The following is a 19,300-nucleotide window of genomic DNA, read 5'->3' on the forward strand; positions in this document are numbered from 1 at the left end:
CAGGTGTAGGTTGGAGGGCTAATAGCTTTTACTGAGTTAAAATTCATATGTCATTCAGGTTGATTTAAGTGTACAATTAAGTGACTTGCAGTATATTCACAGAATTGTGCAGTCATCAACCATGATCGATTCTAGAACACCAGAAAGGAACCCCATCCCCGTTAGCATTCCTTCTCCATTCTTGCTGTCCCCCTTTTCCCCCAGGCAACCACTGATCAATTTTGGATGACTTTGGATGTGCCTAATCTGAACTGTGCAAAGTTTGGTCTTTTATGACTAGCTTCTTTCACTTAAGTTTGCAGAGTTTATCCATATTGTGCCATGTATCAGTACGTCACTTTAAATGGCTGAATACTATTTGGTTATATAGATACGCTTATATTACATTTCATTTATGCATTCATCAGTTGATGGACATTTGAGTTTTTTTTTTTAATTTTTATTTAATGAATATAGATTTCCAAAGTAAAGCTTATGGACTACATTGGCTCCCCCCCACCACGTTTGAGTTAACGTGGCCATGAATATTGCATATTAAGTTTTTGTGTGGGCAAGTTTTAATTTCCTTGGATATATGCACTTTTAAAGAAGTTGCTTTTTGACTTAGTACCAAACATTTATCCATTTTGAGTGTGTGATTCAGTAATGTTTAGTATATATGTAGAATTGTGACACTGTTACCTCAAGCCTGTTTAAACATTTTAGTAGCCTCCAAAAATTTCCTCTGGTTAGTCTTCGTTCCCTCCCTATCTCTTCTTCTTACCTCAGTCCCAGCAAAATCAGCATTTTGCTTGCATAGATTTGCCTTTTCTTAATATCATAATATATAGCGTCTCCCACTTTTTTTTTTTTAAAGATTTATTTATTTGAAAGGGATAGAGAGGGAGAGACAGAGAGATCGCTTATTGGCCTTTTGGCTAAGATAAGTGTGAAACAGAAGAGTTTTTTTTTTTTTTTCAAATTACAGTTCAAATTTTTGAATCAACATATAACATTTTTTTTAAGATGAGTAGTTGTTTGAACATTCCTCTTTTTTAAGATTTATTTATTTATTTGAGAGACAGAGTTATAGAGAAAGGGAAAAAGTACAGAGACAGGGAAAAAGAGGTCTTTCATCTGCTGGTTCACTCCTGAAATGGCTGAAACTGCTGGAGCTGGGCCAATCTGAAGCCAGGAGCTTCCCCTGAGTCTCCCACATGGGTGCAAGAACCCAAGTACTTGGGCCATCCTCTGCTGCTTTCCCAGGCCATTAGCAGAGAGCTGGATGCAACATGGAGCAGCTGGGATTCAAACTGACTTTGCTTGCTGTGCCACAGCTCCAGCCCCCAAATGTAGCCCTTTTTAATCTGGCTACTTTTCACATAGCATAATGTGTTTGGGACTCAACTGTATTGTAGCATGTATTGGTAGTTTGAGACTTTTTATTGCTGAATAATAATCCTTTGTATAGATAGATGTACCACATTTTGTCTGCTGACCACTCAGTAGGTGTTTGGATTGTTTCCATTTTTCACTATTATAGTACAGTTCTTTATGTAGACTTACAGTACATACGGTATCAGATCTCTTGGGTAGATACCTAGCAATAGAATTACTGCATCATGTGTTTAACTTTTTAAGAAACTGCCAAGCTGTTAACCAAAGTGGCTGGTACCATCTTACAGTCTAAACAGCAATATATGTCTCTTCCAATTTTCCTCATGTCCTTGCTAACAGTAATTATCTGTTTTATTGTAGCCCTTCTTGTGGATATGAAATGGTTAACTCATTGTAGTTTTAATATGAATTTTTCTTATGGTTCATAGTGGTTTTCCTATGATTATTATCTATTCATTTGTCTTTTTTGGTGACATAGCTATTCAAATTTTTTTCCCATTTAAAATTTGTAAAAATTTATTTTCATTTTTATTTGAAAGGCAGACGGACAGATTTTTCCATTGCCTGGTTTACTCCCCAGATGCCCACAACATCCAGGGTTGGGCCAGGAACTCTATCACCATCTGCCACATGGGTGGAAGGGACCTAAGTACTTGAGCTCTCATATGCTTGCCTCCCAGGCTGCATATTAGCAGGAAGCTGGATAGGAAGCAGTGGCAAGATTCAATTCCAGGCACTCTGAAATGGGGTGTGGTTGTCCCAATCAGTGGCCAGTGACTTAACCTACTGTGCCACAATGTCTATCTTCCACAATTTAAATTGGGTTATTTGATGTAAATGCTTGCTATATTTTTTGGATATAAGTCCTTTATTAGATATGAGAATTTGATATGCAGATATTTCCTCCTAGTCTGTAAGTGGCCTTTACATTTTTATTTTATCAGATGTTGAAGTTTTTTGAAGCATGTAAGTTTTAATTTCGATGAAGTCCAACTTCTCCATTTTTTTTTTTATAGATCATGTTTTTATTGTCTTATGGGAGAGCTCTGTCTTACAGATTTGTTCCTTTTTTTAGGAGTTTTTGTTTTAGCTCTTATGTTTAGTTTTTATAATCTATTTGGAGTTAATTTTTAGACATTTTTATTTATTTATTTCACAGGTAGAGTTATAGTCAGAGGGAGAGATAGAGAGAAAGGTCTTCCATCTGTTGATTCACTCCCTAGATGGTGGCTGGGTGGATCGGAAGCCAGGAGCCAGGAACTTCTTCTGGGTCTCCCACATGGGTGCAGGGGCCCAAGCCCTCGTGCCATCTTCCACTGCTTTCTCAGGCCATAAACAGCTGGATGAGAAGAGGAGCAGCTGGGACACTAACTGGAGCCCATATAGGATGCCAGTGCTGCAGGCAGAGGCTTAACCTATTATGCCACAGTGCCAGCCCCTGGAGTTAATTTTTATTTATGATGTGGATTAAGGGTCTAGATTCATCTTTTCCTATAGATTACTCTAGCACCATTTATTAAAAAGGCTATCATTTCTACGTTTAATGTAGAGTTATTCCTGGGCTCTCAATTCTGTTTCATTATTTGTATTTTCATCCTTATGCCTTCATCAACCTGTCTTGGTTATTGTGCTTTTTAGTAAGTTATGAAAACAAGTAGTGTAAGCCTTCTGATTTTGTTCTGTGTTTTAAAATTGTTTTGATTATTCTTGGTCCTGTATAAAAAATCTAAGCATTGGCTTGTCAATTTCTCTAAAAATTCTGCTAGAATTTTGATGAGGATTGTATTAGATTTTAACATTCTTTGACAGTGATGTTTTATTATTTTCAATGTACAAAAGCATCTCTGAACTTTTTGAGTGTATAATATTGTCAACTGTAGACACAATATTGGTTTTTTAAAAATTTATTTATTTGATGGGGCCGGCGTTGTGGCATGGCAGGTATAGCTGCCGCCCGCAGTGCTGGCATCTCATATGGGCGCCTGGTCCACTGCTCCAGCTCTCTGCTGTGGTCTGAGAAAACAGTAAAAGATGGCCCAAGTCCTTGGGCCCCTGCACCCACGTGAGACCCAGAAGAAGCTCCTGGCTCCTGGCTTCGGATCAGTGCAGCTCTGGCTGTTGCGGTCATCTGGGGAGTGAACCAGCGGATGGAAGACCTCTCTCTCTCTCTCTCTCTCTGCTTCTACTTCTCTCTCTGTTTAACTCTGACTTCCAAATAAATAAATAAATCTTAAAAAATATTTATTTATTAATTTTAAAGGCAGTTAGGAGAGAAAGATATCTTTTTTAAAAAAGAATTATTTATTTTACTTGGGGGAGAGAGAGCGAACACACACTTTGATCTGCTGGTTTACTCGGCAAATGGCTGTAACAGCCCTGCCTGAGCCAGGCCAAAGTCAGGAGTGTGGAACTCCATCTGGGTCTCTCCCGCGTGAGTGGCAAGGGCGGAAGCACTTGGGCCATCTTCTGCTGCTTTCCCAGGTGCATTAACAAGGACCTGGATCAGAAATGGAGCATTCTGGACTGGAACCTGCTGCATGCTGGTGTCCTAGGTGGTGTAACCCAGTGCGCCACAATGCTGACCCCTAGCAACAATATTATAAAGCAGATCTATAGAAGTTATTTGTCTTGCATAGCTGAAACTTTGTCTTTTCAACTCCTCATTTTCCTCCCTCCATCTAGTCCCTACTTCCTTCACGACCCTGGCACCTACCATTCTGCTCTGTATCTATGAATTTGTGTTTTAAATACCTAAGTACACGTATGTGCCCTTCTGTGAATGGCGTATTTCACTTGTTATAATGTCTTCAACTTTCATTCATGTCATATTAAGGAATTTCCTTCTTTTTAGTCTCAATTTGACTCTTCCATTATATATAAACACACACACATGTATATATATATACACATGTGTATATATATACACACAACACTACATGTATATTTTTGTTCAGTTTATTATTTCTAAGTAATTTCTTTTTGAAGCTATTGTGAATGGAAGTGCTTTTTCAAATTTCATGTCAGTTAAAAGTTTTTTTTTTTTTAATTGGAAGAAAGGGAGGGAGAGAGAAAGCAATGTTCCATCTCCTGGTTGACTCCCCAAAATGTCACTAATGATCTGGGCTGGACCAGGATGAAGCCAGGAGTTTAACACTCAATCCAGGTCTCCCATGTGGGTGGCAGAGATACAAGTACAAGAATCATCACCTGCTACCTCCCAGGGTACCCACTAGGAGGAAGTGGAAATCAGCACTGGAACTTGAACCCAGATACTCCAGTCTGGAAGTGGTTTTCTCAAGCTGTTAACTGCTGTACCAAATGACTGGCCCTCATACCAGGTTTTGTTACTAGTATATAGAAATAGAATTCATTTTTGCATATTGATCTTGAGGCCTTTGAAATCATTACTTCTTGATTTTTTTTGTGAGTTCCTTAGTATTTAATAACATAAAATATCATGTCATGTGTGAATAAAGATAATTTTACTTCTTCCAGTCTAACCAGATACATTTATTTCTCTGTCATTTGTTTTCCTTTCCTTTCTTATGTTCTTACTCCAGCACATTATTGATTAGAAATGATGAGGGGCTGACGCTGTGGAGCAGCGGGTTACAGCAATGCCAGCATCCCTTATGGGGGTCGATTCAAGTCCTGGCTGCTCCACTTCCGATACAGCTCTCTGCTGTGGCCTGGGAGAGCAGTAGTAGCTGGCCCAAGTCCTTGGGCCCCTGCGCCTGCATGGGAGACCCGGAAGAAGCTCCTGGCTCCTGGCTTCAGATCTGCTCAGCTCTGGCCATTGCGGTCATTTGGGGAGTGAACCAGCGGATGGAAAACTCTCTCTCTCTCTCTGGATCTACTTCTCTGTAACTCTGTCTTTCAAATAAATAAAATAAATCTTAAAAAAAAAAAAAAGGCACTCTTCCATCGTTAGGAGGAAAGAATTCAGTCCCATTCTATTAAGTACAAGGGAATTTCAAAAAGTTTGTGGAAAATAGAATTAAAAAATAAGTTTATTTTGGTACATAGTTTTTTCCATAATATACATTTTCCATGAACTTATTGAAGACTTCTACAATTCTGACTGTAATTTTTTTTGAAAAACAGATGCTGTGTATCAAACAAATGGTTAAGAATTATATACTGCTGTACTTTTAATGATTTTGTGACTTTTTTTTTTTTTAAAGATTTATTTATTTATTTGAAAGAGAGGCAGAGAGAGAGGCAGAGAGAGAGGTCTTCCATCCGATGGTTCACTCCACAGTTGGCCGCAGTGACTGCAGGTGTGCTGATCTGAAGCCAGGAGCTTCTTCTGGGTCTCCCACGGTGGTGCAGAGGCCCAAGGACTTGGGCCATCTTCTGCTTTCCCAGGCCATAGCAGAGAGCTGGATTGGAAGTAGAGCAACTGGGTCTTGAACCGGTGCCCATATGGGATGTCGGTGCTTCAGGCCAGGGCCTTAACCCACTGCACCACAGCGCTGGCCCCAGAAGGGCTCATATTTAATGTAATCATTGATAGTCATCATGTCTGCAATTTTGTATGATTTTCCATGTATTGTTTCTTTTTTATTTCTTCACTCTTGAATTTGTTTATTTATTTGAGAGGCAGAGTTACAGAGACAGGGAGAGTTAGAGAAAGAGGTCTCCCATCTATGGTTCACTCCCCAAATGGCTTCAAAGGTTGGAGCTGGGTCAAAGCAAGAAGGCAGGAGCTTCTTCAAGGTCTCCCACGTGAGTGCAGGGGGCCCAAGCACTTGGGCCATCTTCCACTGCTTTCCCAGGCCATAGCAGAGAGCTGGAGAAGTGCAGCAGGAATTTGAACTGCTGCCTACATGGGATGCTGACACTGCAGGTGGTGCCTCAGTGCTGGCTCCTGAAGCATTTCTTATAAGGCAAATCTATTATCAATGATTTATCTTTCTGAGATTGTTTTTATTTTGCCTTTATTTTCAAAGGATAGTTTTGCTTGATATAGAGTTCTTGGTCAACAGGTTTTGTTTTTGTTTTTTTTTATTTTCTTTTCAGCAACTTGAATATATCCTCTGTTTTCTGGCCTCCATTATTTCTAATGAGTTGTTTTACTCTTTCTTGTCTCTGAAGATTTTCTGTTTCTGACTTTCAACTCATTTATTGTGATGTGTATAGGCATGGATTTCTATATTTAACTTACTTTGGGTTCATTGAATTCCTTAATTTTTTACACATGATTTACATTTTAATAGGTTATATTAATGTGGTATTTCAACATGTATGTAAGTTATACAGTGCTCAAATTGGGATAATCAGCATATCTATTACCTCAAACATTTATCATTTGTGGTGAGATCATTTAAAATTCCTTTTCCCAGCTACTTTGAAATATACACTACGTTGTTGTTAGTTTTGGTCACTGTATTCTGTACTAGCACATCAGAATTTTTTTCTCTTATCTGATTATAACTTTATACCCATTGACTAATCTCTTTGTTTTTCTTCGCTCCACCTAACCCAGTGTATTCTTTTTTTTTTTTTTTTTAAAGATTTATTTATTTATTTGAAAGTTACACAGAGAGAGGAGGAGAGGCAGAGAGAAAGAGAGGTCTTGCATCTGCTGGTTCACTCCCCAAGTGGCTGCAACAGCCGGAGCTGCACCAATCTGAAGCCAGGAGTTTCCTCCGGGTCTCTCACATGGGTGTAGGGGCCCAAGTACTCAAACCATTGTCTACTGCTTTCCCAGGCCACAGCAGAGAGCTGGATTAGAAGTGGAGCAGCCGGGACTCGAACCAGCACCCATATGGGATTGCTGGCATTGCAGGTGGTGGCTTTACCTGCCATGTCACAGCACCAGCTCCCAGTGTATTCTTTTGACATTGAATTTCTTCAATCCATAAATGAAAATTTTTCAACAGTTTCATAACTTTTGACTGTTATTTTCTTCAAATAGTTTTTCTTCTCTTTTCTCCCTTAAGGCTCTCTTTCTGGGATTCTCGTTACATGTATGTTGACTTGCTTGATGGTATCCTGTGAAGTCTCTGAGACTCTGTTCGTTGTTTTATATATTTTTTTCATTTTATTCAGGATTGGTAATTTCAGTTGATATATCCAAGTTCATTGTGTGCTTCTACTATTTCAGATTTGTTGAGCTCTGCTTAGTGAATTTTTAGTTTCAGTTTTGTACTTTTGAATTGCATAATTTTCACTTGATTCTCTTTTAGAATTTCTCTTTTTATTGAGATTGTCTGTTTTATGATTCATAGTTGTTGTATTCTCCTTTCATTGTTTAAACATGGTTTCCTTATTTAGAGATAAAATTAAGTTTTAGGTAGAGTAATATTTCAAGTATGCATTAATTCCTAAAACATTTGTTTTATCTATATATTCTATTTATTGCTTACTGTGTTTCTTGATATGTGTGAAAGTATATTACTCATAAATGCTAAATTTCATTTGGTGGCTTTTTCTTCACCATAATCAATAATTTGCTTATGATTTCTGTTTATTGGTAAGTAGGATAAATGGGCAATTAAAAGACATGTTGCCTTTGGTGCTGTACAATCAGTTCAGAAATTGATCTGAGATTTCAGAATAACATGTCTTCTTTTTTAAAAAAAAGAATTATTTTACTTATTTGTAAGAGTTACAGAGAGGTAGAGCCACAGAGAGAGGTCTTCCATCTGCTGGTTCACTCTCCAAATGACCACAACCACAAGAGCTGAGCTGATACAAAGCCAGGAGCCAGCAGGTTAAAGCCCTGGCCTGCAGCTCCGGCATCCCATATTGTCGCTTGTTCGAGTCCAGCTCTCTGCTATGGCCTGGGAAAGCAGTAGAAGATGGCCCAAGTCCTTGGACCTCTGCACCTGTGTGGGAGACCCGGAAGAACCTCCTGATCTGAACTGATTGTACAGTATAATGTCTACTTGTTTGTATTTCTTGCTGTTAACCGATTATCTCACTGTAAGTGTTAATAGGTAGAAAAAAACCAGAATAAGCCTAAGAGAGTAATATAATTTTCTGGAATGTTTATAAAATATGATCTTATCAGCTTGCATATTTAATATAGTAGTCATTCATTTTTAAGTTCTTGGAAGATAATAGTAAGCAAGGTAAATGCCATCCATGTTTTCACCAGACTTAACATTCTGGCAGGGGAAACCAACATTAAACATCTAATCAAATTAATTTTAGAGAGTGATGCATTCAAAGAAATAAAATAGGATAATGCGATATAGGGAATGATGGGAAAGACACTTGCAGATGGAATGTAATTTGGGGGAGGGGGTAATGAAATGTTTGTCTGAAGGTTGGTATTTGAGATGATTTCTGCATGATGGGTGAAGAAAATTCCTTCTGCTGACAATCTGGAAGGGCCTTTTGGGTGAGAGAACAGGAATTATAAAAAGTTGGAATAGGGCCTGTGTGTTGGAGCTTAGCAAGGAGAGATGAGGGATGAACGAGATCAGAGAGGTGCACTGGGCTGTCCCCCACCATGATCTTTATATAGACTGTGTGTTTTAAGGTTTTTTTTTTCTCCAAGTGCGGTGGGAACCCACAGGAAAATACTTGAATAGCCTTCATTATTGACTAAAGAGTTACTGTACTGTGTATACTTTGTTAACAGAATGTTAGTAAAAATTCTCAATATGGACACTTTTCTTTCAATGATTTTTAGCTTTATAAAGAGTAGCAGGGAAAATAACTGTTTCCTGATTTGTTTCATCCTTGCCATTTCAAACTAAAAATAAAATACTAACATCTGTAGAACCTTAAATTTGTAGTAGTTAAAGCAATGGCAAAGGTTCTTAGGATGACAGCTTTAACCGGTTTATGTTAATATTATAAAAGTATACCTTTAATTATTTATAATTATGGGCTAAAACATGTAGATAACTACCTTAGTACAGTAGCTGTATGACGACTGACTTTCTAAATACTTTGGTATATAAACTTAAAAAATTATTTCAATATTGAAATCAGTTATTTTTATATGGTATAGTTAATATATACATATTTGTATTTTATTTGAGAGGTAGAGTTATAGACAGAGAGGGAGAGACAGAGAGAAAGGTCTTCCATCCCCTGTTTTACTCCCCAGATGGCTGCATCAGCTGGAGCTGGGTTGATCTAATACCATAATCAACAATTTGCTTATGATTTCTGTTTATTGGTAAGTAAGGATAAATGTGCATTTAAAAGGCATATTGGGACTGGTGCTGTGGTGTAGTGGAGCCAGGAGCTTCTTCTGGGTCTCCCATGTAGGTGCAAGGGCCCAACTACTTGGGCCATCCTCTGCTGCTTTCCCAGGTGACAAGCAGAGAGCTGGATTGGAAGAGGAGCAGCCAGTACATGAACCATTGCACATATGGGATGCTGGCACTGTAGGTGGAGTCTTAGCCTACTATGAAGCAGCGCTGGCCCCATAGTTAATATTTTTTAAGGATTTATTTATTTGAAAGAGAGAGGGAGAGACAAAGAGAGAAAGAGATCTTCCATCTGCACTTCCTCAGTGGCTACATTAGCCAGGGTTCCTCCACGCAAAAGTCAGGAGCCTTTGACTCCATCTAGTTCTTTCACGTGGTGGCAGGGGCCATCTTTTACTGCTTTCCCAGGTGCATTAATAGGGAGCTGGGAGGCCAGTGCCCTGGCTCACTAGGTTAATCCTCCCCTGAGTCACCGGCATCCCATATGGGTACAGGGTTCTAGTCCCGGTTGCTCCTCTTCCAGTCCAGCTCTCTGCTGTGGCCCGGGAGTGCAGTGGAGGATGGCCCAAGTGCTTGGACCCCTGTACCCACATGGGAGACCAGGAGGAGGCACCTGGCTCCTGGCTTTGGATTGGCGTAGCTCCGGCCATGGTGGCCATTAGTGGGGTGAACCAAGGAAGGAAGACCTTTCTCTATGTCTCTTTCTCTCACTAACTCTGTCAAATAAATTAAAAAAAAAAAAAATCTTAAAAAAAAAAAAAAAAAAACAGGAGCTGGATTGGAAGTGGATCAGCTGGGATTTAAACCTTTCATATGGGATGCCAGTGTCCCAGGCAGTGGCTTAATCCGCTGTACCACGAAGCTGGTCCCGGGTATAGTTAATATTAATTAATGTAAAATAATTTCTTGCTTTACTTTAGATTAGACAGTGTGGAATATAGTGCTTCAAAGATTTATGTAGAGTCTGACATTGTGACTTAGCAGGTAAAGGTACTGCTTGCAATACCAGCATCACATATGGGCTTTGGTTCATATCACTGCTACTTCACTTCCAATACAGCTCCCTGCTAATGGCCTGGGAAAAGCAGTGGAAGATGGCCCAAGTCCTTGGGCCCCTGCCACCCTTGTGGGAGACCCAGATGAAGCTCCTGGCTCCTGGCTTTGGCCTGGCCCAGCACTGGCTGCTGTGGTCATCTGGGGAGTCAATCAGTGGTGGAAGATTTCTGTCTCTCCCTCTCTCTGTAACTCTAATAAATAAGTATATTTTTAAAAATATTTGTTTATTTTATTTGAAAGGCAGTTATGGAGATGGTGGGGTGGGGAGAGATAGATCTTCTTTCTACTGGTACACTCCCCAGTCAGGAGCTTCTTCCAAGTCTCCCACATGGGTGCAGGAGCCCAAGCACTTGGACTGTCTTCTGCTGCTTTCCCAGGCCATTTGCAGGGAGCTGGACTGCACTGCAGATGGCAGCTTTATGCTGCCACAGCACCAGCCTCAATAAATAACTCTTAAAAATACAGATTTATGTAAATAAAATTTTTGAAGATAAACCACTTTTTCAGGTATCACTATTATTTTAAAAACCTGTTTTTATAGTGAAAAATAATCTGATTTTCTTGTATAATGTCATGTGTATTTATATTTAACATTCAGAATTTATACTCCTATAAGGAAACTTTCAAATAAACTAAATATAGCAAATCAACTACTATAACTTGAAAGGTATTTTTATTTTTGTTTTATTTTAAACAAATTTTAAAGATCTATTTGACAGGCAGTCCTAAGTGCATTGGCAGGGAGCTGGATAGGAAGTGGAGCAGCCAGAACTTGAACCAGTGCTCATATGGGATGCTGGCATTGCAGGTGGCAGCTTAACCCACTTTGCCACAATGGTGGCTCCGGTATTTTAATTTTTTTTTTTTTTTTTTTTTTGACAGGCAGAGTGGACAGTGAGAGAGAGAGACAGAGAGAGAAAGGTCTTCCTTTGCCGCTGGTTCACCCTCCAATGGCCGCCGCTGCAGCCGGCGCACCGCGCTGATCCTGGCAGGAGCCAGGAGCCAGGTGCTTTTCCTGGTCTCCCATGGGGTGCAGGGCCCAAGCACCTGGGCCATCCTCCACTGCACTCCCTGGCCATAGCAGAGAGCTGGCCTGGAAGAGGGGCAACCGGGACAGAATCCGGCGCCCCAACCGGGACTAGAACCCGGTGTGCCGGCGCCGCAAGGTGGAGGATTAGCCTATTGAGCCACGGCGCCGGCTCTCCGGTATTTTAATTTTAAAAGTTATTATTATTACTATTAAGAGACAGAGAGTTCATGTCTTCTGATTCACTCCCTAAATGCCCTTGACTGCTGAGGCTGGGCCTGGGTCAGAGCCCAAGAGCTGGGAAATCAGTCCAGATTTCCCACAGAGGTGGCAAGGATTCAACCACTTGAGCCATCACTGCTGCCTCCCAGGGTGTGCATTAGTGGGAAGCCAGAGTTCTGAACCAGAGATGGAAATCAGGTATGTGGGGCATGGGCAGTCTGACTACCATGGCTAAGCATCTGCTCCAGAATGGGCTCATTTTTTATTTTTTATTTTTTTAAGATTTTATTTTATTTATTTGAAATAAATACAGAGAGAGGTAGAGACAGAGAGAGAGGTCTTCCATCTGATGGTTCACTCCCCAATTGGCTGCAACAGTCGGAGCTGTGCTAATCTGAAGCCAGGAGCCAGGAGCTTTTTCCGGTCTCCCATGCAGGTGCAGGGGCCCAAGAACTTGGGCCATCTTCTACTGCTTTCCCAGGCCACAGCAGAGAGCTGGATCGGAAAAGGAACAACTGGGGCTAAAACCGGCGGCCATATGAGATGACGCGCTTCAGACCAGGGCTTTAATCCACTGTGCCATAGTGCTGGCCCCTTATGTTTTATTTTATAATCTGGATAAGATGGGAATATTCTAGGAAGTCTGCTTTCATGATTTTTTTACTTAAATTTTAGAAGTTGAAAGTACAGCCGGCGCCACAGCTCACTAGGCTAATCCTCCGCCTCGCGGTGCCGGCACACCGGGTTCTAGTCCTGGTCGGGGTGCCGGATTCTGTCCCGGTTGTCCCTCTTCCAGGCCAGCTCTCTGCTGTGGCCAGGGAGTACAGTGGAGGATGGCCCAAGTACTTGGGCCCTGCACCCCATGGGAGACCAGGAGAAGCACCTGGCTCCTGCCATCGGATCAGCACGGTGTGCCGGCCGTGGTGCGCTGGCCGCGGCAGCCATTGGAGGGTGAACCAACGGTAAAAGGAAGACCTTTCTCTCTCTCTCTCTCACTGTCCACTCTGCCTGTCAAAAAATTAAAAACACACGCACACAAAGAAGTTGAAAGTACAGTTCTTTCTAAGTGTTAAGTTTAATTTAAGCATTTAAATTGAACCATGATGTTCTAGCTAAGCATTTAAGCTCAGTCATGATGTTACTCTAGTAATAAAATACTTTAAATCTTGTATATATTTCTTGCATGGGTTGGGGAGATGAGGTATGTGCTCTCTTCATTCCAGATCATTTTGATTTTTTCCTTTTTTTTTTTTTTGACAGGCAGAGTGGACAGTGAGAGAGAGAGACAGAGAGAAAGGTCTTCCTTTGCCATTGGTTCACCCTCCAATGGCCGCCGCAGCCGGCGCGCTAAGGCCGGCACACCGCGCTGATCCGATGGCAGGAGCCAGGAGCCAGGTGCTTTTCCTGGTCTCCCATGGGGTGCAGGGCCCAAGCACCTGGGCCATCCTCCACTGCACTCCCTGGCCACAGCAGAGAGCTGGCCTGGAAGAGGGGCAACCGGGACAGAATCCGGCGCCCCAATCGGGACTAGAACCCGGTGTGCCGGCGCCGGTAGGCGGAGGATTAGCCTAGTGAGCCGCGGCGCCGGCCGATTTTTTCCTTTTTTAAAAGTTGCTGATGGGTGGAAAGAAAGGGTCATCAAAGAAGGATGTACATTTCTCTGAAGTGGGGAGAGAACTTCCACTTTGCTTATGGCCCTATCTAAATACTGACGGAGTTTGTGGACTCAAAAGACTTCCATAGCCTTGGCAGCTCATGACAAGAGCCTCGGGTGATCACTGACCTCATAAATAAGAGTGTCAGTTGTTAAATCAACAACAGGAGTCACTGTGCACTTGCTCCCCATATAGGATTTCTGTCCTTAATGAGTTATATTATGAGAATTAATGGTAAAACTTGTTCTCAAACAGTACTTTATATATACTGTGTGTGTGCACAAATTGTGGAAATGTTTACTTAGTATAGAGTTGGTCTTTATATAAAGTTAATTAAAAAAGAATCTTAATGAAGAATGGGATGGGAGAGGGAGTGGGGGTGGTAAGGCGGGTATGAGGGGAAGAACCACTATATTCCTGAAGTTGTACCTATGAAATTTGCATTCATTAAAGAAAAGCTTTAAAAATTTTTGAAAAAGAATAAATGGAGGCCGGTGCCACGGCTCACTAGGCCAGTCATCTGCCTGCAGTGCCAGCACTCCAGGTTCTAGTCCCGGTTGGGGCGCTGGTTCTGTCCCGGTTGCTCCTCTTCCAGTCCAGCTCTCTGCTGTGGCCCGTGAAGGCAGTGGAAGATGGCCCAAGTGCTTGGGCCCTGAACCCGCATGGGATACCAGGAGGAAGCATCTGGTTCCTGGCTTCAGATTGGCGCAACGCGCCGGCCGTAGCGACCATTTGGGGGGGTGAAACAACGGAAGGAAGACCTTTCTCTCTGTCTCTCTCTCTCTCACTGTCTAACTCTGCCAGTAAAAAAAAAAAAAAAAAAAAAAAGAATAAATGGAAAGTATTGAAACGCACACACACAAAGCTGATGATGTGTTGAAGTCTGTTTTAATTTGAAGTGTTACCTCATCTATAACTTAGTATACAATCTTCCTTATCATTGCCATCAGCCGATTTAGGGTCATGAAGTCTTGCTGTCATACTAGATAGCAGTATCATGGAATTACGTATGCTAAAATAATAATTGAGTTATAAAGAAGTTTCTGTTATTTTCCCATTTTGACAGATGAATCAGATCTGGAGAGGTTGACTAATTTGCTATTCAGAAAAGAGTTAATGTCTGAGATGGCTGTGCTTAGAAAGTACTGCTTGCAAAGTTGGTCTTTTACTGACATCTGGGAACTTATCTTTCAGAGTGCTCCCGGTAACTGATAAGAAGGGAGATTCGCTGTGCCTAGACTGGGATTTTGGTACACACTAGGCATAGAGTGCCTTTATGAGCAACTCCCTCCCCCACCAAAGAAAAAGAAACCTTGTGCTGAGTCTATAATAGGCTTCCTGGACAGAAACATTGCACATGTATTGCTGTGTTTTGTTCCTGGGAAAAGAGTAAGCTCTGGGGGCCGGCGCTGTAGTGTAGTGGTTAAAGCCGGTGTCTGCAGTGCTGGCATCCCATATGGGTGCCGGTTCGAGACCCGGATATTCTTCCGATCCAGCTTTCTGCTATGGCCTGGGAAAGCAGTAGAAGATGGCCCAAGTCCTTGGGCCTCTGTACCCACGTGGGAGACCTGGAAGAAGCTCCTGGCTTCCAATCAGCGCAGCTCCGGCCGTGGTGGCCAATTGGGAAGTGAACCAGTAGATGGAAGACCTGTCTCTCTCTCGGCCTCTCCTCGTCTCCCTGCGTAACTCTGATTTTGAAGTAAATAAATTAATCTTTAAAAAAAAAAAAAAAAAAAAAGAAATACAGCAGGTCACAAGGGTAAAAGACACAGGGAGAATCCAGAAGAATCCCTCTGTGTACCTTTCCTTCCTACAAGGGTCAGACAGACAGAGCTTACTCTTTTTTTTTTTTTTTAAAGATTTATTTATTTATTTGAAAGTCAGTTACATAGAGAGAGAAGGAGAGGCCGAGAGAGAGAGGTCTTTGCAAGATGGCCGCAACGACTGGAGCTACGCTGGTCTCATGCCAGGAGCCAGGAGTTTCTTCTGGGTCTCCCGCGTGGGTGCAGGGGCCCAAGGACTTGGGCCATCTTCTGCTGCTTTCTCAGGCCATAGCAGAGAGCTGGATCAGAAGAGGAGCAGCGGGACTTGAACTGGTGCCCATATAGGAAGCTGGCACTGCAGGTGGCAGCTTTACCCACCATGTCACAGAACTGGCCCCATGACCTGCTATATTTTTTAGAATAGCCGTGAGCTGGCGCCGCGGCTCACTAGGCTAATCCTCTGCCTACCGGCGCTGGCACACCAGGTTTAGTCCCGGTTGGGGTGCCGGATTCTGTCCTGGTTGCCCCTCTTCCAGGCCAGCTCTCTGCTGTGGCCAGGGAGTGCAGTGGAGGATGGCCCAAGTCCTTGGGCCCTGCACCCCATGGGAGACCAGGATAAGTACCTGGCTCCTGCCATCGGATCAGCGCGGTGCGCCGGCCGTGGTGCGCTGGCCGCGGCAGCCATTGGAGGGTGAACCAACGGCAAAAGGAAGACCTTTCTCTCTGTCTCTCTCACTGTCCACTCTGCCTGTCAAAAAAAAAAAAAAAGAAAAAGAAAAAAAAAATAGCCGTGATGCTATTCTTAATTGTATGCTGAACTCTGTTAAGTCCTAACAAATCTCTGAATGTAGGGGTGATTTTGGAGACCCCTGACATACCTATCTAGACTAAGATTCTGCCCTGCTAAGGCTGAAAACTTGTTTTAACTTGCTTGGAAAAAGTTTATTTAATGGATAATAATAATGGAGAAGGTGATATTTAGTCCTTCAGATAAAAGCAGGCATGTATTTGTTCATTGATTCATTGGTTGCACATTGTACAGATCTCTAAGTGTCTGTTTTGGGCTTGTGGAAAAGCCCAGACCTTGGGTTAATTAGTTAATCCTATAAGTAGTTTCAGCGGCAAACTGGGAGTCTAGGTGCACTTTTTTTTTTTTGCAGGCAGAATTAGAGACAGTTATAGACAGTGAGAGAGAGACAGAGAGAAAGGTCTTCCCTCCGTTGGTTCACTCCCCTAATGGCCGCCACAGCCAGCGCTGTGCCGATCCGAAGCCAGGCGCCGGGTGCTTCCTCCTGGTCTCCCATGCGGGTGCAGGGACCCATAGGCGCACTTTTTCCCATAGTTGCTTCTGCAAGGGGACCTTTTGATTTAGCACCAAGAAAAAATTTGTTTTGGTTCCAAGCAGCTCTTTTACTTGAAATATGAGTAAACTTGAATTAGGATACAAGGCCTGTATCTGAAGATCTTCATTTCTTGAAAATACAGAATTTCAGGCCAACATTTCTTTTCAAAAAATAAATAAATTTCACTCTTAAGACAGCAAGTAGAGACAGTTGTTAATGCTGTCATTTTTTTTCTCGCTTTTTTTCCCTAAGGCCCTCAGAATTTATACAAGTATGAGAAAAATTGTGAGTTAGAAGAAATCACTATACAGGAGCAGGTGTTTGGCACAGTAGTTAAGATGCTGCTTGGGATGACCATATCCTGTATCAGAGTGCTTGGGTTCAAGTTCCAGTACCACTTCCAGTTCTAGTTTCTTGCTAATGCACACCCTGGGATGCAGCAGGTAGTGGGAGACCTCTCCCTGTGTCTCTCTGCCTTTCAAATATATAATAAATATATTTTGAAAAGAATTTATATATATATATATATATAAACACACACACCCCTATACACACATGTGTACATACACACACCTTTTTCTTGGGAAGGAAAAATTTCTGTATATTTACTTAAATAAGATATGTGTAATTTCTGTTGAACATATTTTAAACATTCTAATCAGCCCATCAGACAGTAAGGAGTTAGGTAGAAAAATCTATGGGAGGGTGAGAGAGGCTCTGCCTACAGTTTTTTTTTTTTTTTTTTTTTTTTTTTTTTTTTTTTAGATTTATTTATTTGAAAGACAGAGTTACAGAGAGAGGTAGAGACAGCGAGGTTTCTCATCCACTGGTTCACTCCCCAGGTGGCTGCAACAGCCGGAGCCGCGCCAATCCGAAGCCAGGAGCCAGGAGCTTCTTCTGGGTCTCCCATGTGGGTGCAGGGCCCAAGCACTTGGACCATCCTCCACTGCCTTCCTGGGCCACAGCAGAGAGCTGGATGGAAAGTGGAGCAGTTGGGACTTGAACCAGCATTGCCAGCAGCTGCTATACCCTCTACACCACAGCGCCAGTCCTGCACTAATATTTTTAAAATGGCAATTGCTGGACTGACAATTTATTCCTCCTTGAAAGAGAAAGATTCACCTAACTTGCTTTGTTGAACAGATCCTAACTAAATTCTAGATTTTTTCAGTGACAGACTCTGCTACATGTCTTGACTACCTCTAGCTCCAGCCTTCTTTAAAGAAATTGTTTGACTACCTTAAGCCACTTGAAACAAAGACTTTAAAGTCTTGTGTATCTTTTTTGGCTGAACAAGAAGCTATTGTCACCAGAGTTGAGATACAAATATTTGAAGGGTGGAGCCAGGCAATAGTGTGACTTTTAGCTCTTATGGTGACTGTGGGAAGCCCAAGTCAGGTTGTTTTTTGTCTTCTTGCTTGTTCTCATCAATTCTTTGAATAACTAGAAGTTTGATAAGTCAGAGTATTTTTAGATGATACTTCCCTGTTAGCTTTTCACCATCCTGAAACAGGTTAAACAAGTCAGCATTGACTAGATTATGCCTGGGAATCTGGCAAGTCTAGTTCTTAGGTTGCAGATTTTTAAAAAAGCTGAAACATGTCTGTCAAGGAAAGCTTAAAAAAATCCTAATGACAATTTCAATGAAGTCACAAATTATTCAGGTTCATGCAATATCTACATCATTTGTGAGGACACATACACATAAGAATAGATATATGAGATTAAGAATTTATATTTATTTATATTAAATGCCGGGCTGTGAGTAAATGAAACATATACATGATATAGGACTCTTGAAATGCAAAATTGTTTTTATAATTGACAAGCTCTAGCTTTCAGTTTTCCAGTTAATCTGTCTAATCTGTTTTTTTCATCTGTAAAATTAGCTCTAAAGTCTCTTCTGGATTAAAAGATATTTTCTGCAATTTTTCTTATTTTGTAAATTTTGTCAACCAATTATAAGAATGAGCATCTCAATTTTGCATGGGAAGCAATTAGGTTAGTTTGCTGTCTTCATTTTTTAATTAAAAACTTATTTTCAATTTATTAGGGAGATATCAATCTTATACTTGCTGTTTCGTTTCACAAATGTTTGCAACATCTTAGGGCTGGGCCAGGCTGAAGCTAAGAGTCTAGAACTCAATCTGGGTTTTTCAGATGGATAGGAGGGATCCAAGCAGTTGAACCATCATCTATCTCCCAGGGTGCACCTTAGCAGGAAACTGAATAGGAAGTGAAGGAACCAGAACTTGAGAGAATATGATATGGAATGTGCTCTGATATGGAATGTGGGTGTCCCATGTTGCATCCTATCTGCTGTGCCATGTGCCTGTCCCGTATTGCTATACTCTAATGAAGTTTTAGCAATATAACACAGCTTTGATGTTATCCCTGTACTTGTCGTATGATCTCATTATCAAAGAGATAATAACATCAAATGCATCAAATGATATTCAGTGTTTATAGTGTGCTAAGCACTTTATGTAAAGAATGAAAAGAACCAAATACCTCTACCTCTCCAAGTTGTTTTACTATCTTACTATAGATGAAAAATTGAAGTTTGGGGCTAGAATTGTGGTGTAGGAGGTAGACCTGAAAGAAACTTTTGGCTTCATTCAGCCCGGTGCAGCTCTGGCCCTTGCGGCTATCTGGGGAGTGAACCAGCAGATGGAAGATCTCT

General features: G+C 41.5%; 1 protein-coding gene across 38 annotated transcripts in view; it reads left to right on the forward strand.

Annotated features, from left to right (window-relative positions):
• Positions 1 to 19,300, forward strand: part of ELF2 (E74 like ETS transcription factor 2) — a 113,384-nt gene that overhangs the window by 2,971 nt on the left and 91,113 nt on the right. The gene's annotated exons all lie outside the window — the stretch shown is intronic.

Source organism: Oryctolagus cuniculus, chromosome 8, assembly GCF_051225735.1.
Source record: "Oryctolagus cuniculus isolate XC-2025 breed Fujian yellow rabbit chromosome 8, ASM5122573v1, whole genome shotgun sequence".
Taxonomy (NCBI): Eukaryota; Metazoa; Chordata; class Mammalia; order Lagomorpha; family Leporidae; genus Oryctolagus; species Oryctolagus cuniculus.